Below are 27751 nucleotides of genomic sequence, written 5' to 3'. Positions count from 1 at the left end.
TTACCCTTTGCTTTTAGCTGGGCCAGGGTGGTCCCTATCTCTGTGGTACGGATCCCTGTTCTTTTCACCTTCTCTGTGTTTACTTTTCTCTCATTCGTTTTCCTTTTCATGGTCCTCACTTTTAGGTTTATCTGGTTTGTCTACATTCCTACTATCTCTGCTTGCTTTTCCATCTGCTCCTCAATGATACCTGAGCCATCCCTTTATCTTTGTGTCCTTCCTCCCTGCTTTTTCTGTCTCTGTCCTTATCTTGCATTCAGATTCTTGCTCCCAACACTTTTCATGCCATTCTCTTTTCAAGTGGTGTGAATCACTATAAAATCTCTAGGGGTCTCCTTTACCCCTATTAAATTGCCTATCCAGCTGTTGTTGGTCTTGCCTACCCAAGGGTCACTATGACGTCTTCCTGGTCTCCAAATGACTTTAACCTAGTAAAAATTTTGTGGACCTATACACCCTGATTCTTGTGAAAGGGGGCCCACCGTACATTGTGGTTGACATGTCAGATGAACAACAGGTGGCCAAGGAACCACGGGATTTTGACCAAAGCCAAAGCCTGGAGTGGGGGTTATGGGGGTGGCAAATGTGGTGGAAATCCAAACATGCTTTGTGGGGGAAATTAGGAGATCCTGGGAATTGAAATCCAGGGGGGCTAGACGAGATATTGAAGATTGGGCTGCTGTGGCCCCATGGATGAAACGTTTACACTTGTCCTAGGGCTGGTGCTTCTGGAGGTCAAAGTCATGCTTTTGGAAGGAAATTCTGATTGGCATGTGTTTCCCACTTCAAAATGAGACATTACTGCTGTCCATTCTCTTTGATATGGGTGCACAGTTTTGAAATTTTGCATTAAAATATCCTCCTGTAAAGGTTTTGTTTGCTCTGTTTGAGAAAGGTGTGTTTTCTACAGAGGGTGAGTTTTGTGGAACCTTTGAATTACGACTCTGCTGAACACATGAGGTGTTTTCCTCTGCAGAAGATTTTTCCCTACAGAAGATTTTTCTTCTACATTGATTTGTTCTGTTAATTGTTCCTTGTTGTGTGATAGGCCAGGTAGTGGTATGTATTAGTTAGGGTTCTCTAGGGAAACAGAATCAATGACAGGTGTCTATGACTACAAAATTTATAAAAGTGACTCACGCAACTGTGGGGATGCACGAGTCCAAATTCTGTAGAGCAGTCAGCAAACTGTCATCTCCAAGGAAGATGTCCGATGAACTCCTCAGGAAACGAACCGGCAACTTCAATGAACTCCTCAGGAAACGCTTCATTGGGCAGCTGAAGAAGAAGTGAAGGTCCTCTGTCTGTCTTGCTTATAAGTCTTCAACTGATTAATTGGATGAAATCCAGCCAATTGCGTTCTCTCATTGTGGAGGACACGCCCTTTGGTGAGTCATCAGTCTCAGCTGCAGTCAATTGACTGATGATTTAATAAACCAGCCTGTTGGTTTATTAACCAGCCACAAATGTCCTCGCAGCAATTGTTAGGCCAGTGTTTGCTTGACCAGACAGCTGGGTACTATCACCTGGCCAAGTTGACACATGAACCTAACCATTATATGGTGTTTTTCTCCATTCCGGCAACTATCACCATCTTTGCGTTCTGAAGTAGCTATCTGCTGACTTCTTCCTGATGCTTGCCTAGGATGCCTTTTCAGGTTGATAAACTGTGGGGACCTTGTCTTATTAGCAATTAACAAGTTTTTCACTACAACTCATATTACCATTTATGTTTCCTTTTCCTACATTAGACCTGTGTGGAGAACTAGTATTTGAAGTCCTATTATCTTGCAAATTACTCTCTTGATCTTGCAGCAGCTGTCTTTCTAAAGGCCTCTCTTTATTCTCCACAGATTCCTCTTGTTTTGGCCAAATGAATAAACTTGTTAAGAATGCTTCTGTAAAAACATCTGGTGGCTTACCTCTCAGACTAAGACTTGTCAAGGGCCCTGGAGAAATGGAAGAGGGCCCCACTACTGATATTTCCTCTACTACTACTACCAAATTACCTGCAGATTCTGAAAGATTATCTACTTTAACCTTTACCTCCTTGGCTTCAACATTAGTTACTTCCACTTTATTTATTTTCTCTGTTTTCAGGTTCGTTTGCTCATTTATAAATGGAATTTCTTTAAGAGTGTTTTGTTCTGTCATGAACTGAGCCTGTTCATATACTTGACCATTAGTGCCCAAAAGGCTTTGAAGTATATCATCCACAGGGAGAGGTTTATTTGCTAATTTCAGAGTAGAAGGTTGATTTTCCCTGTCAATCAATACCCCAGGACTTAATCATAAAGGTTTTGGTGGCTCTAGTTTGGTGACTTCTACTAAAGGTTCAATTGCTGTTGGAAGGTCTTCCTGAAGAGTCTGTTGGGGCTTATTTCTCTGCTTGTGTAATACAGTCATAAAAAAATTTAAAAAACCATTTTCTTCCTCTGTAGAAACTTCTATTTTACTTTTTTTATCAGGGAGCAATGCCATTTTCAGGAGCTACAGCTGTATGATTAGTACTAGCACTAGAACAATGCCGCCGCTTCAGTTTGTGAAAAATAATCAAGCCCAACAATAAATTAGGTGTGCGCAGTTCAAGACCAGGTCCATCAAAAGGCACAAGAGGGTTTGGAATCTTATCTGCAGCATCCAAAGGAATAAGGTACATATCCTTAACGTGCAACTACTCCATAGTGCTTTCTGCTACTGAAGTATGCAAATAGCAAAGTATAAAAAATTTGATCTTCTTCAGTTACTGGTGTGAAGCCAACCACACAAATATCCTTGGTTCCTGATGCTTTTATTTTTTCCACATAATCTAAACTGTCTGAGATGATATCCTGCCACCTACTTGAATACTATCTGGTAGATCCTCTGTTAAGTACTCAGGGGAGCCAGAAACTGGATAGGCTTTGGTAACAAATTTTGCCACAGAAGGCATGTTGATAAAACCTTTCCAGATGAAGTTCAGTTAAGCCCGGAAAGTAGACTCAACTTCAACCATTCCAGAAATCTCAGGACATGGAGTAGGAGAAAATGTTGACTTTGGAGACTCTTGTTTCTCTTCTTCAAAGAATTCAGAACCCGAAATATTTGAGGTTGAAGATAATGTGTCTGCTATATTTTCTGTTTCATTATCTGAATGTTTACGAGATACTCCAACAACTACTTTCACTTTTTTTTGAGAAAGATCATCTACAGGTGGTGCCATTCGACCTATGCAAATTTTGCAGTTAAGATAAAAAAGATGCTGCCTATGTTGACTAGTGATATCTTTAGACATGGCATCAATCTCCTCTTTTTATTTTTCAGATTCCTCTATCTTCTCCAATGATTTATTGGCTGTAGTTTCCTGAATCTCCATGGCTCCTTACTGTTCTTTCATTAGGGCATCACTCTCAATTTCTATTTTGCCTTTATCAGTTATTTTTATGATTGATCATCTTTCAACTTCTCTCTGCTCTTTTTCAATCATCTCTATGGTATGTCTGTTTTCTCTTCATCTCCAAGCAGCTAACTCTTAAGAAGGTAGTTCTTCTGGACTCATTCTTATAAGATGATCGGGACTTACTTCTCCTTTTTAAAACAATATATTGTTTTTAGGATCTTTCAGGTTAAACATCAAAATTCTATATTTGTTCTTAAGTTTAGCATCTGTGTCCTGAAAAAAAAAGAGAAAAGCTCTTTTTCTATTTTTGTGGCAACTTTTGCTGCCTTTTCCTCTGTGTGCTGGCTTTAATGTATTATGTAATCCAAAATGCCATTATCTTTGATGTAATCTTGTGTGGATAGATGTATCAGTGTTGATTAGATTGTAATTCTTTGACTGTTTCCATGGAGATGCGACCCACCCAACTGTGGGTGATGACTCTGATTGGATAGTTTCCATGCACGTGTGACCCCGCCCATTCAGGGTGGGTCTGAATTAGTTCACTGGAGCACTATATAACCTCAGACAGAAGGAGTGAGCTTGCTACAGCCAAGAGGGACACTGTGAAGAATGTGCAGGAGCTGAGAGAGGAACTGAAGTTTACAGAGACATTTTGGAGACAGCCTTTGAAAGCAGACTTTTGCTTCGGAGAAGCTAAGAGAGGACAAATGCCCTAAGAGCAACTAAGAGTGACATTTTTGAGGAGCTGAAGCCTAGAGAGGAACATCCTGGGAGAAAGCCATTTTGAAACCAGAACTTGGAGCAGATGCCAGCCACGTGCCTTCCCAGCTAACAGAGGTTTTCCAGACACCATTGGCCATCTTCCAGTAAAGGTACCTGATTTTTGATGTGTTACCTTGGACACTTTATGGCCTTAAGACTGTAACTGTGTAACCAAATAAACCCCCTTTATAAAAACTGATCCACTTCTGGTGTTTTGTATTCTGGCAGCATTAGCAAACTAGAACACTCTGGTACCTTCAAATTTGAGTCTGTATGTCTTTTCATAAGAATATCTTTGAGAGAAGGTCTGACACTTTGATCTGATCGATCTGATCTGCAGAAGGTTTGGAAGTAGAAGCAGCAGGTGAATGCACATTAAGCACTCCCCTTTATCAACTTTCTTCTTTTTTATCTCTTGCTTCTCATGAGCACCTGGTTTTGAAGCTTTTTCACCTGTACAAATAACAGTTGCAGACTCTTTTGCTATTTTTTCACTTTTTTCTTCTGAGGATCTCCAAGGTAAAACTGGTTGTCCCATCTTTCGAAGACAAGTTAGTTGTCATTTTTTAATTTCATTATCTCTACATTCTGAAGAGTTTTTGCCTTCACTGGATTCCTGTTTTAAAATTTTGACTTTGTACTTCATTGTATCATCTATATATTTGGTTTTGTCATTAGTTGATGTATGCTTTGAGAATCCAAGCTTTTCACATTCCAATGTTTTATCTTCACTATGGATTTCAACTTTAGCTTGGTTTTCCAAAATATCTGTATCTGTCTCAGCCTTTTTATCTTCTTCAGCACAATATTTCACACACACATATTCTTTGTCTTCCTCTCCCATTTGTTGTGCTTGGGAAAGATTTAAGCCAACACAATCACCATGAAACCAGTCATCACATCTCCCACAACCAACCATAAACCTTGTGCCATTAAACAAGGTGATTTTCTTGGTGATCTTACTGAATTTTCTTCTACTTTGTCCCTCACATTCCTGTTAGGTAAAATTAGCTCTTCTTTACCAGTGGTATCATTGCCACTTTTTTAAACAACTGCTTCATCCATAATACCGTCAAGACCAACAACCAGCTCTGCCAGATGAGCGCTACCACCGACAGCAGAAGGAAGATGGTGGCCGCCACCACTGCCACCGAGGAGGAGGGGGTACAGTGGGTGCAGCGGAGAGCAGGTACATGCAGGACGTCGGCGTTGCTGCCGCAGCCTCTTTTCCTGCCGGGGCCAAGCAGCTGCTGCTGACTACACTACTCCTGAATTCCGAGCTGCCCTCCTAAATCTCCTTGCAGCTGCCACTGCCCAGTGCCCTCAGGTCGCTGGCCTCGTGTGGACTGTGCAGGGCCTGAGACCCCACAGCCATAGGGCATGCAGCAGCGGCACGGCAGCAGGAGCGGGGCCCTGTGATTTACTTTAGAAACTTGAATTATATTTAACTCATCAAAGGGAGCTGACAGCTCTTTTTATTCATATAGAATATCTTTCTTCATGATGGAGTCATCAATGATGCTGTGTCCTCACTACTGGACAGACATAATTTATTTCAAGCCTTAAAAAATGTTAGTGGTTATTTTCATGGTCCAAGTGAATTTTATTTTATTTTTTTTCATCTCTAGAGGCTGACAACTAAGTAAAGAGGTGAGATGTTAAAAAAGAGATTTAAGTCTTGAACTTCCCACTAACATCTCTTTAGCTCTGCTTAAATTAGGCAAACCAAATAAATGAAAAAGGAAAAACAAAACAAAAGAAGAAGCAGATGTTTCCCAGTCAACTACACGTCCCATATCCTGACATATGGGTATCTTATGGTCTTTACCTCCAATTCTGACTTTGTCCATGCAGGTAAATGGCATATAGTGCCTTCAAGGAAACCGAGATTTATATTAAAAATCTAATGACCAATCTTCTTATGTAATTCCATTAATATTTTGGCAAGAATCCAAAGTTTCCAGGCAGATACCACCAACAGCTGGTTTGCTAATGCTGCCTTTTCACAAAACACCAGAAATGGATTTACTTTTAGAAAGGGGGTTTATTTGGTTACAAAGTTACAGTCTTAGGGCCATAAACTGTCCAAAGTAAGGCATCAACAATCGGGTACCTTCACTGGAGGCTGGCCAATGGTGTCCGGAAAACCTCTGTTAGCTGGGAAGGCATGTGGCTGGCATCTGCTCCAGAGTTCTGGTTTCAAAATGGCTTTCTCCCAGGATGTTCCTCTCTAGGCTGCAGTTCCTCAAAAATGTCACTCTTAGTTGCTCTTGGGGTATTTTTCCTCTCTTAGCTTCTCCAGAGCAAAAGTATGCTTTCAAAGGCCATCTCCAAAATGTCTCCGTAAACTGCAGTTTCTCTCTCAGCTCCTGTGCATTCTTCAAAGTGTCCCTCTTGGCTGTAGCAATCTCACTTCTTCTGTCTGAGCTTATATTGTGCTCCAGGAAACTAATCAAGGCCCATGCTGAATGGGCAGGGCCACACCTCTATGGAAATTATCCAATGAAAGATTATCACCCACAGTTGAGTGACCACATCTCCATGGAAACATCTAATCAAATGTCTCCAACCCAATCAACACCAGTAGTTTTCTGCCCACACAAGACTGCATCAAAGATAATGGTGTTTTGGGGGACATAATACATCCAAACCAGCCCACCGATCTTCTTCTGTAATTCCATTCATATTTTGGTAAGAATCCAAACTTTACAGGAAGACACCACCAACAACCTTAACAGGAATAAAAAATAATTATGTTTATACTATTTCATATATGTCATTTAGAAATCACTTAGGAAAGCAATAAAATTAATGCATTTCCTTCCCTGGTTTCTTTTGCCATTTGTTTTTGATGTGAGTTTATATATTTATTTATTTTGTGACAAACAAGGCCATCACTGATGGAAAAGATTGATTAATCTGTGTACTTGTACTGGGTTAATTACATAAAGGTTATCTTGTTAATTTGTGATTGACTTCGTAAGTGCAATCAACTTGTGTCTATTAGACACAAAACAAGTTAATTATGCAGTGATCCTGTTTTCATCATATTCCTAAATTACCCATCAAGAATTAAAGGATTTTCTTTGGTTATTATTTTTGAAACTAATGAGAAATTTCTATTCTTCGTATAGGCTGCTGCTGTGTTCCCATCGGTTGCCTGTTATGCTCTACTATTGCTTTCAGAAGTCAGAGGGAAAATTTGAGGAAACCTCAGCTCCTTGAATATCTCGGTGCAAAGCAGACTAATACTTCCTTTTGATCTGTTGTTTTATTAAATGTAGAGTTCCACTCATTTCACTTTTCTTGTATTTGAAGTTACTGTGCTACCATAGTGATATGAGAAAATGATTTCTTCAACATGACTTTCAAATTATTTCCCCTATATGCAAACCAAAGCTTTCCTCACTGCTGATAAAAAATTGAAGATTTTGTGATAAGACCTGCTGGGGATTGAATCATGGCCTCCACAAAAACAAGTTCAAGTCCTAACCCCAAGTCCTGTGGGTGAGAATCCATTTATAGATAAGACCTTTGAAGATGTTATTAGTTAAGGTGTGGCCAGACTGAAAGAGGCTGAGTTCTTATAAACAAAGGAAATTGGACATGGAAGTAGAAGCCACAGAATGAGACAGATCTTCATGTGACTGTCATACATGCATCGACAATCCAAGGAACACCAAGGATTGCAGGCAAGTCAGCACCAGAAAGGTGCAGACTCCCAGAGAAAGCATTGCCCTGCCCTGCCTGATACCTTGATTTTGCCCTGCTAGTGTCCAAAAATCGTGAGCCATTCATAAGCCAGTTAGTTTCTGTATTCTTCCTAGCAGCCCAGACAGACTAAGAAAGGAATAAAACAGGCTTTCCAGTAGAATAGATTTGAATATGTATGGCTGCACTGCAATTTGCATAGTAGGTGAGCTTTGGCAAACAATAACTTCTCAATTTCAATTCCCTTTTTCCGTGAATATAGACTTATGAAACCTACCTCCAAAGATTACTGAAGATTTGATTAGATCATTAAGGGTCCTTGGGATTATTATAATCACTTAATACATGTCCATGAATTTAATGTCACTCTCATTTCTATTGTTAAGAATATAATTTTTCTTCTTGCATTGACTCTGTTATTCTTTTCTAAACCAGTGTTCAGACATCTGATGGTTTCAACAAGACAACCAAGCAGCACAGCACAACACGCAAACAGGCATTCAGACAAAGGCCTCTTAATGAGAGGCCCACAAAGCCCACAGATTATATTCGATTAAAGAGGTTTAAAACCACTCACATGCCATTTTCTGCATAATGAACTAACTGATTAGAAGCAATGAAGAAGTGCTGATAACAGTGAAAGACGACTCTTAACAATGTCATAGAAATGACTAGGGAATAGAAAGAACTAACAAAAGCACAAGATCTGAGACCATCCCCAGAAAAACAAAAAGGCCTAAAGGAAGACACATGAGGCAGCAAAATACCATATACAGCACCATACACATTTTGGGACAAAAAGGTCACTTTGAAAAATTCCAAGAAGTTACTACCCAATTACAACAGAAGGTATATATTAGGAGGTAACGAAAATGTTCATGGCAGAAATAATGGAGGCCTTTTAATCCAGAGAAATTTTAACTTTATGTAATAGGGACATCATAAGTCCTAGGCCAGGAAATAGGGTATAAAGACGGTATATTAAGTTGTTATTGTGCAATAATTGAGGCTCTAGACTCGTGTGGTAGCAATGGAAAAAGATATTAAAGGGTGGAAATAAAAGGTGTTTAGACAGATGTGATGAACAAAGTTAGTTTGGATAGCAAAGTGATATTTTGCCATCTTATAGACCTGGTGTTTGAAAACATGGTAACATACAAGCACTAGGGAATGGAACTAGTAAGGCAGGGAAAAAGTAAGATGATGAGTTTTGTTTGGACTGGCGAGATAACCGGATACGTTTCAAATGGAAATGTTTATCAACTAGTTCTGGCAAATCATGGGTGAACTTCATAAATGAAGTTCCCTAAATTCTTTATTATGCAAGAGAGATAAATACTGGGAAGAAATACACTCGAATGCTGTTTTTCTTTCACATTTTCCTTGATTAAATGTCATTTTTAAATTGAGGTGGTTAACCAGATGAAATATCCAGGTAGCTAATTACCTTTTAAAATATGCTGGGTTCAAATTTAGGAATGATTGGAAGTGAATAAGCTATGATGAGGCATTATTATTTCAAGATTCTCACCAAAATCTTGGTTCTTTTTAGGGGCAGTGATGATTTCATATATATATTTCAAATATCCATGATATCCTGAGGGTACTCTATAAAAGATTTCTGTTGATTTTTTTAAAGATTGGAATTTAATATTGACTTTGAATATCTAGAGCATGTGGGGATGATACAAATTGGTACTTTATATGTGATAAACACTAAGATGTACAAAATGGATAGCATGATCTACATCCTCAAAATCCTCACACAAATCTCACAAGCAAAAGCTAATCAATTTACAGTATTAAGTATTCTAACTTGATAAAACGGGGTAAGAGTAAATGTAACTTACAGTGGATGAGAGATGTCTGGGAAGGCTTTATATTTCATATATAATATTCTGGCAGTGCTCAAAAACATAAAAACATATTTTGCCAGGTGAGCAATGAAGGAGGTAGAAATAGTTTCTAAAATAAAACAAATAATTAATACCCTGAAATTAAAGTGTAGGGTCTAATTTTAAAAAAAAATCACTGTGTATCTCTGACAGGTATTACATTTACCTTCTAGTAGTGTAGATCCAAAAAACTAGCAACTTTAAATATATTTATTTATTTTTCTCCCTTATAAAAGAGTTACAGAGATAGGCATTCCAGATATGGGGTGATGTCTCCTTGATTACCAAGGACAAATATACTATTCTCTTTGCTCCACCATCCTTAGTCCAAGCTTGCATTCTCTAGTTTGCCTCATGGTCCTAGGTTCTGAGCAGGGAAGCAAGAAGGAGTGGGAAGGGTAAAAACATGTACATGAGCTCTCTGCCACCTTGCTAAGGAACTTCTCCATGCATCCCACTCATTAACTGCTGTTTCTAACTTGTTGTCAATAATTTTTCACATGGCTATATCAATCTTTATGGTAGACTGAGAAACACTTTATATTTAAGTTGTATACATTGGTACCCTGAATAAAATTAGAGTTCTATTAATAATAGATGAAGGGGGATTTTATTTGGGTAGGGAATTAGTAGTCTTCATCATGAGTTTTCAGGAAATTATTCTGAATCTTATGTGGCAGATGAATAATACATGGGAATGTATGTATTTGTCATTAGCTGAGATGGAAGGAAATAAGAAAGGAATATGAAAGAACACATATGATATAATATGACTTCAGTCAGGAGGCAATGTACTATTTTCCATTGGGGGGATGGTATGTCAGAATTCTGAACCCATGGCTGGCTTGACCAAATCTCATTTACAACTATAGCAGGGAATGTAGGACTTACTATTGTTAGCCAACCAGGGTGTGCTGAACAGTTTGGGAGAGAGGGATATTAAATATATAGAAATTTCATCATAGCTCTTGATATCTATATGTCTGAACATTGGATGTTGTATTAGTCAGAGTTCTCTAGGGAAACAGAACCAACAGGAGGTATCTCTAAATAGTATGAGATTTTATAAACGTGTCTCATGCAACTGTGGGGATGCACGGGTCCAGATTCCATAGGGTAGGCTGCAAGCTGGCACCCCCATGAAGGTTTCCGATGAATTACCCAGGAGAGGCTGGCTGGCCGAAGCAGAAATGAAAGTTCTCTCTTCTGATTGCCTAAGTCATCACCTTCCCCCTTAAAAGCCTTCAACTGATTAGATTAAACATCTCTCATTGTGGAAGACACTCCCCCCTTAGCTGACTTCAGATGTACTCAGCCATAGATGCAATCAACCTACTGATGATTTAAGTCCACGAAATGTCCTCATGGTGACAGGCAAGTGCTTGCTTGACCAGACAGCTGGGCACCATCACCTGGCCAAGAAGACACATGAACCCAACCATCACATGTTGATGCATCTGATCTAACATCTAGTGAAACAAGAGATCACTGAACACTTCACTTATTTAAGTGTTTATGTTTTCTCATTACTCTCAGAGGCTGCTCCTTACCCATCATCATGCTGGCCCCAGGGGCAAAGAAAGCAAAAGAAATAGAGAACAAACAGTATGCAAATACCTGCACCTGCAGGAGCCATACAGTGACATAGGGCTCTGCCCCCTTTTCATTCTTAAAGTTACATATTATGCCTCTTAAAAATTTTTCTTTATCAAATTTTCATGAGTTATGTAATCGTATTGAGGCTCTATTGGCTCTTTGCTATTCATTCATTTTTCTATTTTGATAACATCAGTTTCTTATTTGGTCTTTCTGAGTTTTGTTGGATACATTTTCTTCTGTCATTTTCTAACTGCATTTTGGGTGCCAAAATTCTTTAATTTTTAACTTTTCTTCTTTTCCAATACATGCAATATAAAATCATAAGTTTATTTCCAAAGACTGCTACAGCTGTATAACATGCTTTTTGATTTTATGATTGATCAGTTCTAAATAGTTTTTAATATCCAAGATGGTTTCTGCTTCAACTCAAAAGTTACTTAAATGTGTCTTTTTAAAATGGATAAATGTAGGGTTTTTTTTTAGTTGTCTTTTGTTTTCTATTTTAACTTAAGTGTGATAAGTAACGTCTGTTTGATAACAATTCTTTGATATTTCTGAGATTTCCTTTGTGTTCTGGCATGTGATCAAGTTTCCACATGGTTACAAAAGAATGTATATTTGCCAAATGTTGAATTTAATATTATATCTTTGTCCATTAGGTCAAGCACATTGAGTGGATTGTTCAAATCTTCCATGTCTTTATTTACATATCTGGTTGATCAAAAATTTATTCAGAGAGGAGTGATAAATATCTAACCATAAGAGTAGATTTGTTCATTTCTCCTTATTGTTGTCTATTTTGCTCCATATATTTTGACACTCTTTTATTAAGTTTATATGTGTTTTGAATTATTATGTAAGTATGATGAATTAAAATGTTATCATTATATAATGTCTCCATCTCCAAAAAGCCTTATTGTCTTAATGACTACTTTATCACATAATGTTTTAACTCTTATCACCTATTTGTATTTTCGTTTTCCTCATTCATTATCTCTATCCTGTTGCTTTCAAACTTTCTTTGACATATTTTAGGTGTGTCCTTTAAAATGGTTCTTTTATCTTTTACCAGATATACATCTAGTTCATTAGTATGTTAGTACAGTTTTACACACTCTCATAACTGTTGTATTTGGATTCATATCTAGCATTTTACTTTGTGCTTATTGTTTCTTCTACATTTTCTATTATTTTTATCCTTCTTGTCTTCTTTTGAAACGTTTGAGGACTTAATCTTATATTTCAGTTTTGTTTTGATTTTCCTCATTTCAGTTTGTGTCTTCTATTATTATCAATGATATATTTATATTATTTCAGTATTTACCATAAACTTGTTACTTGTATATTTAAATTAAAATCTAGAGTTAATCAATATGTGTACAGTACTCTGACCAATGCAAGAAAATTAGAGCACTTTAATTCTATTCTCCCTATCCAGTATTATAGGTGACTTTCCCAAGTATTTTGATGCCATAAATTGACATATTTTAGTTTATTACAGAGTCATAATTGTTTTTGATTTGCCTACATATTTGTCATTCCCTACAGTATGTTAAGCCATTCTGTTCATATAATTTTCCTTCTCCCTGTAATACGTCTTCTAGATGTATTACTTTATCGAGGGATTGTTAGTGCTAAACTAAAATTTTTACAATAGGTTTTTATTCTTATATCATTCATAAAATGTAATTTTAGGTTAGCAGTGTTTTCCTTCAGCAATTTAAAGGTATCAATCCACAGACTCATAAATTTCATTCATCTTGTGAATTCATTTGACAGTATAATTGTCATAACTTTTAAAATCATCACTTTCCTGGTTGCTTGTGAGTTTCCTTTTACTTTGAGGTCCTTCATGTCAGGATGCTGTATCTTTGTGTGGATTTACTTTTATATATTCTACCAAGGTTCCATTAAATTTTGTAAATATGAGAATTACCACTTCCAATGTCACATGTTCTTTATATTTCCTCTTTCCTCCATCTTGATAACTAAGTGTCTGCTAGATAGTCTTATTCTGTCTTTTATTTCTTTTTATTTCTTGCTTATATTTCCCATCTGTTTGTCTAGGCTGTATTGTGAGTAATTTCTTCAGATTGAGATTCTAGTTACCTCTCGACTGATTTTTCATATACCTTTAAAAGAAAAAATTCTAGTAGATTCATTTGACTCTTTTTTCATATATTCTGGGTCATTTTGATAGTTTCTTATTTGGTAGTTACACAATCCAGCTCCAGAAGTAATCTGAGGCCAAAGATAATGGTATATTCCTCACATAGGGAGTTCTTTTTGTTTGTTTCTGTCCTGTGCTCTGGGAACCAGCCATCCAAGTCACCTTAATCCACGCTCAGCGGCATCCTTGCTATTCTATGTGTGGTCCAGGAAACAGCAGCTTCCACATCATCTGTGAACTTCTTAGAATTGCACAATCTTAGACCCTACATCAGACCTGCTGCATCAGAACTACATGTTTGTTAAGATTACTTGGTGATTTATACACATGTTAAAATTTAAGAGGCAACTTAAAAAAAAATTGGTTTTCACATTTATAAATGGGAGAGTTTACTTAGGGTTCACCCAAGTAAAGGTTTGGTGTTTAAGCTTAAAGGAAGGTTGATTTTTTTAGAGTCTCAGATTGTGTCAAGCTCTTGGTTTAGATGTCTCTTCTCCTAGATAGCAAGACCTAGGCCCACCTCACTTTCTCTACTATCATCCCAGATTGAGAATGCAATAAAGGTGAAAATGTTTTTTAGAGTTCGTTTGCCTCTATGAAATCTCTTCTTCTTCTGCATCTTGGCTTGTTATTTCCTTCGAATCCTGTTATCTTTTTTTTTAATTTTTTTAATTCATTTTACTGAGATATATTCACATACCATACAGTCATACAAAATAAAGCGTACATTCAATTGTTTACAGTACCATTATGTAGTAGTGCATTCATCACCGAAATAATTTTTGACATTTTCATCACCACACACACACACAAATAATAAGAATAAAAATTAAAGTGAAAGAGAACAATTAAAGTAAAAAAGAACACTGCATGCCTTTTTTTTTTCCTTCCCCCATTTTTCTACTCATCCAACCATAAACTAAACAAGGGAGAGTGCGGTCCGCATGGCTTTCCTAATCATATTGTCACCCCTCATAAGCTGCATTTTTATACAGTCATCTTCAAGATTCATGGGTTCTGGGTTGTAGTTTGATAGCTTCAGGTATTTACTGCTAGCTATTCCAATTCATTAGAACCTAAAAAGCATTGTCAATATTGTGCGTAAGAGTGCCCACCAGAGTGACCTCTTGGCTCCTTTTGGAATTTCTCTGCCACTGAAGCTTATTTCATTTCCTTTCACATCCCACTTTTGGTCAAGAAGACTGTTATTGCTTTTGAATTTTTAAATTTTTCAGTGGATTTATTTTATGCATAGGAACAGAAATGTATTTATATGAATATATTAAGGACATGAGATGTGATTACAAAATTAATACCCTTTAATACAAAGTTTTCTTTGATATGAAACAGATGTGGTACAAAGAAAAGGGCTGAAAGAATTAATGTTATGATACGGTAGATAATAATCTAGTTAATAGCTTGTGTCTTTCAAGGAATTGATGGATTTCACCTGTCATATAATATGTTTGGACTGAAGTTTTCCACATTATTCCTGTGTTATCTTTTCAATGTCAATATGATCAGAACTGATGACTCCCCTTTCATTTCTGATATTGGTGATTTGTGTTTTCTCTCTTTTTTTCTTAGGTTGTCTGGCTAGCACTTTGTCCATTTTAGTGATCTTTTAAAACAAACAGCTTATGGTTACTTTGATTTTCTCTATTTCTTTTCCACTTTCAATTTCATTACTTTCTGCTCTCATTTTTGTTACTTCTTTTCTTCTTGTTACTTCTTGTGCCTGAATTGGTCTTCTTTGTCTCACATCCTAAGTTGGACACTTGGATCGGTGATTTTAGATCATTCTTCTTTCTTAATACACGCATTCAATGCTATAAATATCCCTCTAAGGGCTGCTTTCCAACTAAATTTGCCCACAGATATTGATAAGTTATTCTTTCATTTTCATTTAGTTCAGAATACTTTAAAATTTCTCCTAGGACTTCTTTGACCCATATGTTTTCATGAAGTGTTGTCTAATTTTCCAATTTTTTTTTGTATTTTTAGCTTTCTTTCTGTTGATGCCTATTTTAATTCCATTGTAGCCTGAAAACCTACTTTGTATGATTTCTCTATTTTTAAAATTATCAAGGTGTGATAATTTTAGATAATTTTAGACCTGAATGGGTCTATCTTGGTAAATGTTACATGCAAACTTAAGAAGAATGTGTACTATGCTATTGTTATTTGAAGTGTTATGTAAATGTCAATTAGATCAATTTGACTAATAGTGTTGTCAGGTCAATTACATAATTTCTGATTTTTTAGATTAATAGCTAGATCTATCAATTAATGAAAGAGGGGCCATTGAAGTGTCCAACTCTGCTAGTAGATTTGATTGTTTCTCCTTGCAGCCTTATCAGTTTTACCTTTCATATTTTGAGGCTGTTTTTGTTAGGTGCATACATGCTGAGGATTGTTACATCTTCTTGAAGTTGATCCCTTATCAGTATGTAATACCCTTCTTTATCCTTAGTAATTTTCCTTGTACCTAACTGTACTTTGCCTGAAGTTAATATAGCTCCTCTACATTTCTTTTCATTACTATTAGCATAGCATATATTTCCCTGCTCCTTTATTTGTAATCCATGTGTGTGTCTATATTTAAAATGGATTTTTTGTAAGCAACATGTAGTTGGGTCTTTTTTTTTTCAACACTGTGTGATAAACTATGTCCTGTAGTAGGTGATTTTATACCATTCATATTTAAAGTGATTATTGATATTATTAGATTAATATTACTATGTTTGTAAGTTTTACATTCATTATACTTGTTCTTTGTTATTTCCCCCCTCCCACTTTTCCTCCTTTATTTGGTTTTAATTGGACGTTATCTTTCCTCTCTTAGCATATCAATTGTACTTCCTTTTTAATATGTTTTTTTAAAATTTGCACTTGAGTTTGCAACATACATTTAAAAAATCTAACTCCACCATCAAATAGCACTATATCACTTTATGCATAGTACTGATTTTATAGTTTATGTCCCATCCAACCTTTTTAGGTGTGTTTAGCAGAAAAATATTCAGACTTTTAACCAATCTCCCATTTTTATCTCCCCTAAAATCTGGAAATTACAAATAATCAGTGCCTCATTTTCTGGGACTTCCTGGGCTTCTGATGAAGAGATTGACTTGGTTTTATTGCATTGTGTCCAGAAGAAATTTATGAGTCATTTTCTCCCATTGTGGTAAGACAGTTTCCACTTTCTTCTGCTTTCTGTAAAAATGTTGTTGACATATCTCATTTCTTGTGGTAATTTTCCTAATTTCATTGTTTCATTTGTGTTTTTATGGATTTTCGAACAAACAGAGATAAATGTGTGTGATCAAGATGTCATGCTGTGTTGTAACAAAAGTCCCTAATTATTCTCTTTAAGCATAAGTTTACTGGAGATTTCTTATTTCCCTAAGATGGATAGGTTATGCCATGTTTTTTTCTTTCCTTTCCCTAGAGGCCACATTAAATGTTGTAAAAGAAAGAAAAGGAAGTAAATAGACTAGTGATTGATGGTTTTCTGGATGTAACAGTGGACATTAGATTTTATCAAATTTCTTGGCTATTCTCAATGCAGAGCTATGATGTGACAAGGAGAAAAGAGGGTTTTGTTTGGCTGGGAGTGTATCTGAGCTCTAGAAACTCAGAGATTCTAAGGATTAGAAAAAGCCAAGTGAGTTAAAGACCCTCAGAGAGAGCTATGGAAACAAAATCCTAGGGATTAAAAAAAATACTCTAGCTTGAACAGCTCCCCGTTGTTCCCCATTTCTCCACTGTCCCTTTTCACAGAACTTTGTGAAGTCCATCACTTAACAAACCACAGTCCCTTACTTCCTGCCTGCCACCACCTCCACAGGTAGACCACATGATGTAATTAATCTTGAATTTTCAGAAACAGAGATATAGGTGAAATAATGATAAAAATTTTCAAATAGCTCATGTTTCTGCATATCTTGATGACTCTGTTGGTTTAAAATTCTAAGATCTTGACAATAGACAATTCTACTTATGGAAACATGTTGAAAGGTACATGTCTATTTTTCATTTATGTCAGCAGGTACTATTTTATTCCTCAATATTTCACCAAACATTTACTGAACAGCTACTTTACACATTGCACCATGATAAATGCTGTCTTTGGAGGACAGGCGCAGTTATTTGTCACCAAAGGCACAGTAGAAGCTCAACATAACAAAATCACTGGATTGTAATTAGCCTTCAGTTTTAAATATTGCCCTTCATTCCCTTATATAAAACCTACTGACAGATGCACTTGACATCGAGAATTTACAATTAATAACTACTCCATGACCTCTTGTGCATTTTGGCTCTGACCTGTTGGGAAGTATGCTCTTGAGAGTCAGCCGTATTTCTTACCAAGACTGTATATGTTTATAACTGTTTCTGAAATTCCATTTTATTTGGCCATTTTCAATGAGATGAAAACATTAAATGCAAGTAGAATTATTTTTCCATGAAAACTAATTTGAACACCTTGCACGACATTGAAAATGGTGAAAGTCTAGAATGTTACCCACTTATTGAGTATTGTACTCGGACAATAAATTATAGTTGAGCCATCATAGGCATTTTTATGCCAAACAAAAAATGAAGAAAACAACTCTAAAGCAAAAAAAAAAAAACAAAAAAAAAACAAAATAAAACCTCTCTGAATCACAAGATCATATAATAAATTACATTTCTATCATCTTTCATAAAATAAAATGTGTAAATTATGTTTATATCATTATTATAATTCCCTTCTTTATCTGACTTTTTAATTAATTGACCAAGTACTGCTGCTGGCATTAATTAAAATAGGTTCTAATTAAATTTACAATTATTAAAGTTAGAATACTTTTCTGCTGCACGTTGATACCACATGCAAACACTAAATATTTGAAGAATAGCAAGGAGCTCTAACTAAAGCACAATTTATGTAAAGATATTTTTTGCTCTTCAAGGAGCTTAAAATTTATGGGGGAGACAGATATTTAAAAAGTTACATTAAATTAAAAAAAGAGAATGTGGTATGATCAAATACAAAACTATAAGCAAAATGATATAAGCACAAAAAGGTGGGTAGATCAGTGGTTATCTTTTGGCTCTTTGCAGTGTGGCAATAGGCCAGGATAGCTCACGGCAGTCCCATTTTATGCCTGTGCCTTCAATTTTCCACTCAGTTTAACATTTGTCCAGATTATTAATTTTTAATAAAGCGTTATTGTTATTTGCATTAAAATAATCTGGAATGGATTTAGTATTACCTTTCACTAAGAGCACAAAGAACTGTTGTACTAGTAAAACTAAGGTTTCTCCTAACTTCTTCAGGCCTTAAATGGTGGTGGGAAATATATTTGGTTGTGTTGGCCCTACTGGCACTGTACTTTGCCAAGCAGTTGTACCATGAGATGCAAGAAGTTGTAAGACCCCCAGGTGGTGGGGTCAGTGTAAAACACATGGAATTTAGAAGATAAGGAAGTAAATGATATAAATAAAGGGTAGCGATCCTGGCATAGAGTGGATTAAGAATGTGGAAGGAAAAGTATATTAAAGTGTAATTGGTACAGTTTCTGTTTGAGTTGATGGGAAAGTTTTGATAATGGATGGAATTGATGGTAGCCCAACATTGAGAATGTAATTAACACCACTGAGTTATACATGTGAATGTGATTAAAAGGGGGAAATTTTAGGTTATTAGAATAAAAATTTAAAGAAACCAAACAAGCATAGTGTTGAAGTCATTATAAAAAGCTGTGAACTTCCTTTGAACTCAGAATATGTTATGTGTGCAAATACAAACTACCTGCTGTTTCTGAGCAGTAGAGAAGAATGTTAAGCACTGTGTTTGGGATAAAGCTTTGGCCTTTAGAGAATGATAAACTGGAAGGAAGTGGAAGAATTTGAGGTAGAATAGTTAGAATATTGACATAAATTTGACAAGAATTAAACTGGGAAAATAATTAAGTAAACAGGAGGAAGAAGCACAGAGAGTCATTTTTGAAGAACTGATATGACATGAGGACTGTGGGTGAGACAAGAAAAATCAAACATAATTCTGAAATTTCATAGCTTGATAAATTATAGTATATGATGATTTTAATGAATAAGGGACTCAATAGGAGGTGAAAAATGATCAATTTAATTGTTGGTGTATTGAATTTGAAGTTTTTGTAGGACACCCAGGCAAATGATAGAATCATCTGAATGAGTTCATTAATATAATAAAACTTGGCAACAGAAATAGGAAAAACTATATACATAAATATATTTTAAATAGTCTTGTGGTTTCCTATGCAGAAGGGTGGAGTGATTGAGAAGTAAAAGGCAATAAAATGGGGGGTTCAATTTTCAATCTGTGTTTTTATGGCTAAATTTTCAGAGAAGACATGAATTTATTGAGTATATAATTTATATATATCGGTGTTCTACAGCAGATTTTATTAAGACACATGCACCCATAGAAAAGCTTGAACTGCTGAAAACATTGGAAACTCCTGGTGTTGAGCAAGAAGAATGCATGTTTGTGAACAGAATCTTTCAAAATGCCTCCATTTACTTTGAGCAAAGGAAATCAGAACAGCCATGAACCATGGAAAGAGAGAAAACCTAGTGATAAGTCATTGTAGTCAGGAACAATCTGAGTCATAGAAACCAGATTGAAGAGAATTTGAGGAAGAGAATGAACAACTTCATTCAGGGATCTAGAGAAGATAAATAGGATACGCACTTTGAAGACTCTAATGGACTTCATGATTGCAAGACAAACTTCTGTAAAGTGAGGGCAGAAGCCAGTGTGATGGATATGAGGAATAAATGTGAGTTGAGAGAGTAAATACCATAAATTTGGTTATCATTCTGAAACTGTTTATGATAAAGAAAACAACAAATTAATATGCTTGATGGCAATGCAAGATCACATCAAGGCCTTCCTCCACCTCCCATTACTTTAATAATAAAGGTCTTGAACTTGGTTATAGGATAATAGGAAGCAGTCAGAGAGAAGTCAGATAAAAAATCAAAGCAATCCTTTGTTCTTGTTAAATGTCCTCTTTGTGTCCCATATTAGTTTCCTATGGCTTCTGTAACAAATTATCACAAACTTAGTGGCTTACAGCAGCGTGAATTAATTATCTTATAGTTTTGGAGGCCAGAAGCCCAAAATGGGTCTTAGGAGCCTGAAATCAAGGTATCAGAAGAGCTGTGTTTCTTAAACTCGCTGTAGGGGAGAATCTATTTCGTGGCATTTTCCAGCTGCTGAAGCTTCCTGCATTCTTTGGTTCATGGCCACATCACTCTGACTTCTGGTTACATCCTCCCATCTCCTTCTCTGACTCTGAACCCCAAGAATACCTTTTATATTTACTCTTGTGATTGCATTGCACCCACCCAAATCAGCCAGGAGAATCTCCCCATCTCTAGACTCTTAATTTAAGCACATATGCCGAGTTCCTTTTGCCATGTCAGGTAACATACACACAGGTTTCGGGGGATTGGTACGTGAGCATCTGTGGTGGTTTGTAGCTATGCACAACATGTTGTTAAACTTAATCCATTCCTATGGGTGTGAACACTTGTAAATAAGACCTTTTGATGAGGTTGCCGCAGATAAGATCTGGACCAGGATGGGTCTGAATCCTGTTACTGAAGGCCTTATAGGGAAGTCACAGAGAAAGAAAAAAGCCATGGAGAGAGGAGCCAGAAACTGAATGTCAAGGGAACCCAGAAGAGAAGGGAGAGGCTGAGAGAGGCCACCATGTGCATTGCTATGTGATAGAAAAGCCAAGACTAAGGATTGCCAGACCCCAGCCCCAGAACACCAGTCTTTTGGAAGAAAGCATCACCTTGATGACACCTTGTTCTGGACTTCTACCCTGAAAAACCATGAAACCATAAGCCAGTAAATTTCCTTTGTTTAGACTAACCTAATGCATGGTATTTGTTTTAGCAACAAAGAAACTAATGCAACATCATTGTGGGGACTTTATTGTGCCTACCACGTATCAGTAGAATTTGGGGTTATATATATCTTTGAAATTCAGTGCCTGGAGATAAATTTAATATGATCTGAATTCATTTATATAATATTGTGAAATGTTTATCCTCATCAAAAGACTTAGAAACCATATTGATGGGTGCTTTGAACTGAATGGGCATGATATATTAGGCCCTTTAATGTACAGTTAGTGAGCTAGTTCACACTCCAGGATGTATTACTCATCATTTTGTGAAAGCCATGGAATAGTTCCAAAGGTGAAACTACTGTTGATTGGAAAAAAAAATCACACTCTGTATGGATAAACCCAGTGGAGCTGAAGGAAAACAAGTAATACTACTATTATGGTCAATGTAATCTTCATATGTTTAAATCAATCAACTTTAATATTTCATTAATGGGGTCTTTCTATGCTTTATACAACTTTTAAAGAGTAAAGCTTCTCAATATAGTTTCTATTTGAAACATTATATAAATGCCACCCAGATAATTCTTTCTTATATAGATTCAACTGACACTAAGGCACATCTCTGTATGCTTGCTTGGATGTATTCCACATGTGTAGGATAAATTTATTGATTAACATGAACTGATGACCAACCCATATAGTCATCAGCAAATATCAGTGTCTCTTACTGTTATATATCCTGATATCTGGATAATAGCACGCATGGCAACGATGACTGATGTTGCTTTCTGCACACTTTTAACTACAAATATTCCTCCCAAAATATCAAGATTTGGAATTTATTTTTGAAAAAGTAATAAAAAGTAAAAAGTTTATTTGTAGCCCATTGGTTTTCAGTCAGTTTCATAATTTTCCTTTTCTGCTCATTGAGGGTGGAGTGAGGGAGACGGGCTGTTTTAGTTTGCTAATGCTGCAGAATGCAAAACACCAGAGATGGATTGGCTTTTATAAAACGGGGGTTTATTTGGCTACACAGTTACAGTCTTAGGGCCATAAAGTGTCCAAAGTAACACATCAGTAATCGGGTACCTTCACTGGAAGATGGCCAGTGGTGTCCGGAAAACCTCTGTTAGCTGGGAAGACACGTGGCTGGCGTCTGCTCCAAAGTTCTGGTTTCAAAATGGCTTTCTCCCAGGACGTTCCTCTCTAGCAAGCTTGCTCCTCTTCAAAACGTCACTCACAGCTGCACTGAGTTCCATCTCCCTGAGTCAGCACGTTTATATGGCTCCGCTGATCAAGGCCCAACCTGAATGGGTGGGGCCACGCCTCCATGGAAATATCCCATCAGTTATCCTCTACAGTTAGATGGGGCGCATCTCCATGCAAACAACCTAATCCAAACTTTCCAACTTAATCCCCACTATTCTGTCTGCCCCACAAGATTGCATCAAAGAATATGGCTTTTTCTGGGGGACGTAATACATTCAAACCGGCACACAGGCCCTCCAGATCTTCTTCTCCTGTACTGATATTACCCCCAAATGGTCCACATCTGTATGCATATTGTACTTCCAGTCTTCAGAGAAACACTGGGAAGAGAATAGCAAGCAAAGGAAAAATAAACAATAGCCTGAAAGTCTTTCTCCAAGTGCTATTTTACTACCACCTGGATATAAATTTGTCCACCTAGAGTTTAGCTTCAAATTCAAATGTCCTCTATTCAAATTCAAAGTCAGCAGCAATGAATTTTTCTTTTTCATTCCAGTGGCTTGTTATGAAGGTGAAAGAACTCCCTTTAATAAGAAATAGAGCTGAATGTTTATTAATGCTGAACTTTGAAATAACCACTGATAGCACAGCACTCAGCAGGCCTCAACCGAGCTCCACTAGCTCACAGTTCTCATTTACACTCCCATATGGATCAAGGGGATATTAGAAAAAGTACTTTGGAAACTTCCAGCAAGTCAGCAGGTAGAAAATAAATATTTTAGAACCACTAACTGTACCAATGGTCTCTTTAGGCATGCATCATGAAAATAATTCCATCCAAAAGCACTTGTGGAAAATATGAAAATCTTCCAGCAAAAAACACAAGCCTAGACGAGTCCTGTGTCATTCTGCTCACTCCTCTGCAAGAACACAGAATGCTGGGTGGACCGGCCCTGGTTTGCCTTATCCTAGTCTGTCATTCATGACGTGACTAATGGTTCCTGGCAGATTGTCTCCCTGGTGGGAGACAAAGCACATGAGGCTATTTTTTTTACAGCTTTCAATTGGAACACATTTGACAAATAAGCAGCAAATGTAATGGAATTCTACTGATTACACTAATGGCAGATTTTATGATGAGTTCTAATTTCTTCTAAGAGGTCATTCCCTGGGAAAGCCTGTGAGATAGTTGAAATTATACATCAATCCAGACTTAATCGTGGATTTTTTTCATTCAACATATGCACAGAGCACTGATGTGTGGTTGATGAATGTGGATGACGGTAATGATAATGGCTACTTGATTTTTGTTCTGCCTGCCATTCACCTATCTTAAGTGCCAAGGATGCAATAAATGATCAGCATTGTTAAAGCTTCTTGTGAGAAAAATGAAGCCTTCTTAGCAAAAAAATACTTTTTATCTGCTGTTCAACCAGAATGTAAATCTGTTGCCTTATTCTTTATTACTTTTCCTTGTGGTCCACCTTTAGATATGTATGTATACTAGCCTCCATACTTCATTTTCCACCAGCATACAAGTAGTACCACCCATAGGCCATCATTAGATTCTAAATTTTTGAGTAGTTTTGCCAGAAAAATTTTGGATGAGTCACTTTTCTGTTTTCTGGAACTTTCTTATGGCTGTAACATTAGTGTCTTTTCTCTAGTCACCAGTAAATGCACAGATTTTTTAGAGAAATGAGTACAGAATATGTCTTTAAACAAGGAGGATGCATATTTTCATTTATGTCTCACCCTTACAATCCCAAACCTTTTGCAAAAGGTTGTCACCCCAGGTATGCAAAATGGGTTTTTGCTGCAGCAAGCCAAAAAATCATGATAATTTATGCTAATATTTTCCCCCAAAAAAATTTTCAATGAAGCCATTCTATACAGAGTGTAACAACTGCCTCACCCAGTAGAATGTGACATAAGTAATTCTGAATGACTTATGAGGCTTATAGGTAATAAAATATAATAAATGGTAATGCAGTTTCTGACCCACTCCCTCTCTCTATGCTCTAAGAGTGCTTGTTTTAGACCCAGTCACCATTTTGTGAGGAAGCACAAGTGACATTGAGAGTGCATATATGTATTAAGCCAACAGCCAACACCTGCCATCAGACACCAAATATATAAGTGAGCAAGCCTTCAGAAAATACCAGGCCCCAGCATAAAAGCCTCCCAAATGAAGTATCAGGTATGGTGGAACAGAAAAATTGCAAAATCCACTGTGCTCTGCCTAAATACCTGATCCAAAGAAACTGAGAGATTACTGCTAAGTTTAGTGTTTGTTATGCAGTGATAAATTAAAAAAACAGATTACTTATGGCAGCTAAACAGACATTTGGTGCTGCCCTCAGAATACTAAAATGTGAGTCAGTGGCTATGGGACAGAGGGGCAGATGTAGCTGAAATAACCTTGAAGTGAATGTTAACAGAAGTCTGAAGACCATTGAGTATGCTATGAGAAAAAGGTGAATGAGAGCTGGCAAAAAAAAATGTCTTTGCTTTTATGGTAATCATATGTAAACATTGGCCACTTCCTAGGCAAAGAAGAAGGTGAATCAGAAGGTAGACCAAGACCCAGAAGGTATATCAAAGAGCTATGGAAAGTCATTCCCAGAAAGTAAAACTGAACCCTCATCAAGGAATTGGCAAGTATCATGACCTCAGCTAAATTTCATAATTTCTATGAACCAGTGACTCTTGTGTGTCTTAAATGTCTCATTTGTTAAATAGGAGTATCTAAGGTAATTGTGCTGTATGTGTACAACCATCATACATTGGGTGTGGGGGGCATATTTACTTCTCTCTTTATTTCACAGGTCTTCAAAATACAAGGAACTGTACTTGAAGACTTTACTCCAGCAACTGCACCAGAAGAGGTTCATCTGCTTCAGAACCTTATTTACATGATGAGCTTCTGGGCTTTGAGCTGATATCAAAATGGGATAAAACATTGGGGTCTTGAGGGAGGGAATGAGTTAGAGTTATTCAAAAAGCAGATTTTATAATATTAAATACTCTATCTCACATAATCTTCTTACAGCATGATGTTGACAGTCCTCTGTCAAGAGGTGAGGATCTTTGTTCTCTCAGTTGAGCCTGGGCAAACCTGGGCAGCTGCCTAAGGAATAGAATGTGGCAAAGTGATGCTGCTTGACTTCAAAGGCTAGGACAGAAAAGCCAATATTGTTTTCACCTGGCTCGCTCTCTATATCTCCCTCTTGGGACACATGCCCTTGGGACCAAGTCAACATATTGTAAGGAAGATCAGCCACATGGAAAGCCTGTGTGCAATTGTTCCAGATCAAAGACCCAGCTTGGCCTCCATCCTATAGCTAACACCAACTGTCTGATTTGTGAGAGAATGAGTCATCAATGGCACATCACCAGATTTTGGGTCTTCTTGCTGCATCTCCATGTAATGTGCTTCTGCTGCACCCTGCTTGAAAGTTTGATGCATGAACAATATGTGACACAACAAATTACTCCTTCTGTTTCAAGCCAATGCGTTTTGGGGTGATTTGCCACTCAGCAATATGATTAATTTAATGCAGCACATTGGATAACAATACACGTTATCTAAATGTAGGGTACTATATTTCCAGGTATCAAATGATTTTCTTTCAGGCACTTTTAGATATTGTTACTTCAAAATGTCTCGACTATATTCCAAAATATATATTTGCCAATCTCCCAATTGGGGGTTTCACATCCCTCCTCAGTTTAATTTCCTTCATAAATTCTATAAGTCTTCATATATATTCTCATTCAAATCCAATATTTAATTGTATTAGTGGTGTCTTTCAAATAATGCTTTTGATTTTGAGGGAATTCAGAAAGGCAGCTAGTTTCCCCTACTAAAGGGCAATACATTTCTATCCCAGCCACAGAATTTCTTCTTTATTATAACACATACAAATCCACAAGTTTGCATTTTGTTCTAGACAGACAATGGGCTTTCAAGTCAGGAAACCCTGGTTTTCAAATTCTTGCTCTTTAATTATTGACAATAGAACTTCAAGATAATTATTTAATTTTTCTAAGCCTTGGTTTCCTCATCTGAATAACAAGGAAAATCATACCAAAATAATTGCAAATTTCTGAGCTCTTGAGAGTTAGATGAATTCATGCAAAATGCACAGCTCAGTGTAGGTTCATGATTATTTATGGTTATTATAATGATTGATAAGAGCCATCTGCTGCTTGGCTAGGGTGAGCCTGAGGGAAGGAGAGGCCGAGGTTTCTGTGGCCCACTGATTTGTCACTATCAGTCCTAAAATATCAAGTTACTAAAATCAAAGATAAATGATTGCAAACAGTTTTAATTACAAACCTTAGGAGTAGAACTAATTACGGATCAGATAGTCACCAATTGTTGTTAGGTGGAGATGAAACTCATGATTAAGGGATGTCTAAGAGGGAGTCTGCTTATTGAATGAAATAGTAAGAGAAGTTCTACCCATTTCTTTGATCAGGATGATGGTCAGACTTCCTTCATTGGACTATTTTCTAGGTTACTCCTTGTTTTCCACCTCTCCCTGCAGGTTTCTCTTCTTGGGTTTACTTATGTAGAACTGGAGAGCAAATGCCCATAGGCCTGCATCATATCTTCTTTTTAGCTATTTTATGCATGCAAATCATTGCTTAATTTATAGTCTAATGAGTGCACAGTCTATTACTAAAGATTAAAGGCACTCCTGCCATGGAGATGATCTGTATTTTCGAATTTACTCTCCTGTTCTCATGAGGCAGGTTGGCGTTTCAGACTCATTCAGGAGACAGGTAAAACTCAGCACAATTCCTCATCGGGGATTCCTAAACAGATAACTGGGTGGTTCTGACCTTGGAGCACGTAAAGTTACCATAAGTGACTGGGACATTTTACTGCTACTTATCATTCTGGGGTCACCAGATGCTATTGTAAGGGTGATGTGTTCTGGGAATTCAAGCCACACAATTTAGAGGGGCTTTTGGCAATTCAGGGATGAGCACCGGCTCCTGTCTCCGAGGACTCATTCTCCGGGGCCACTTTTGCCAGAGGCTGAGATCTGTAATAGGTGTTGAATAAGAGAGATAATTGGAATGGGAAAAAGGGAAAGAGAAATCGGGTAAAATA

General features: G+C 36.9%; 1 pseudogene; it reads right to left on the bottom strand.

The window, feature by feature from the left end:
* Positions 1 to 27533, bottom strand: LOC119506902 (annotated as a pseudogene).
* Between the last annotated feature and the right edge of the window lie 218 nt (positions 27534 to 27751).

Source organism: Choloepus didactylus, chromosome 12 (genome assembly GCF_015220235.1).
Source record: "Choloepus didactylus isolate mChoDid1 chromosome 12, mChoDid1.pri, whole genome shotgun sequence".
In the NCBI taxonomy this organism is placed as follows: Eukaryota; Metazoa; Chordata; class Mammalia; order Pilosa; family Megalonychidae; genus Choloepus; species Choloepus didactylus.
Note: the sequence above shows the minus strand (reverse complement) of the source record. Positions and strands in the feature narration are given on the sequence as shown.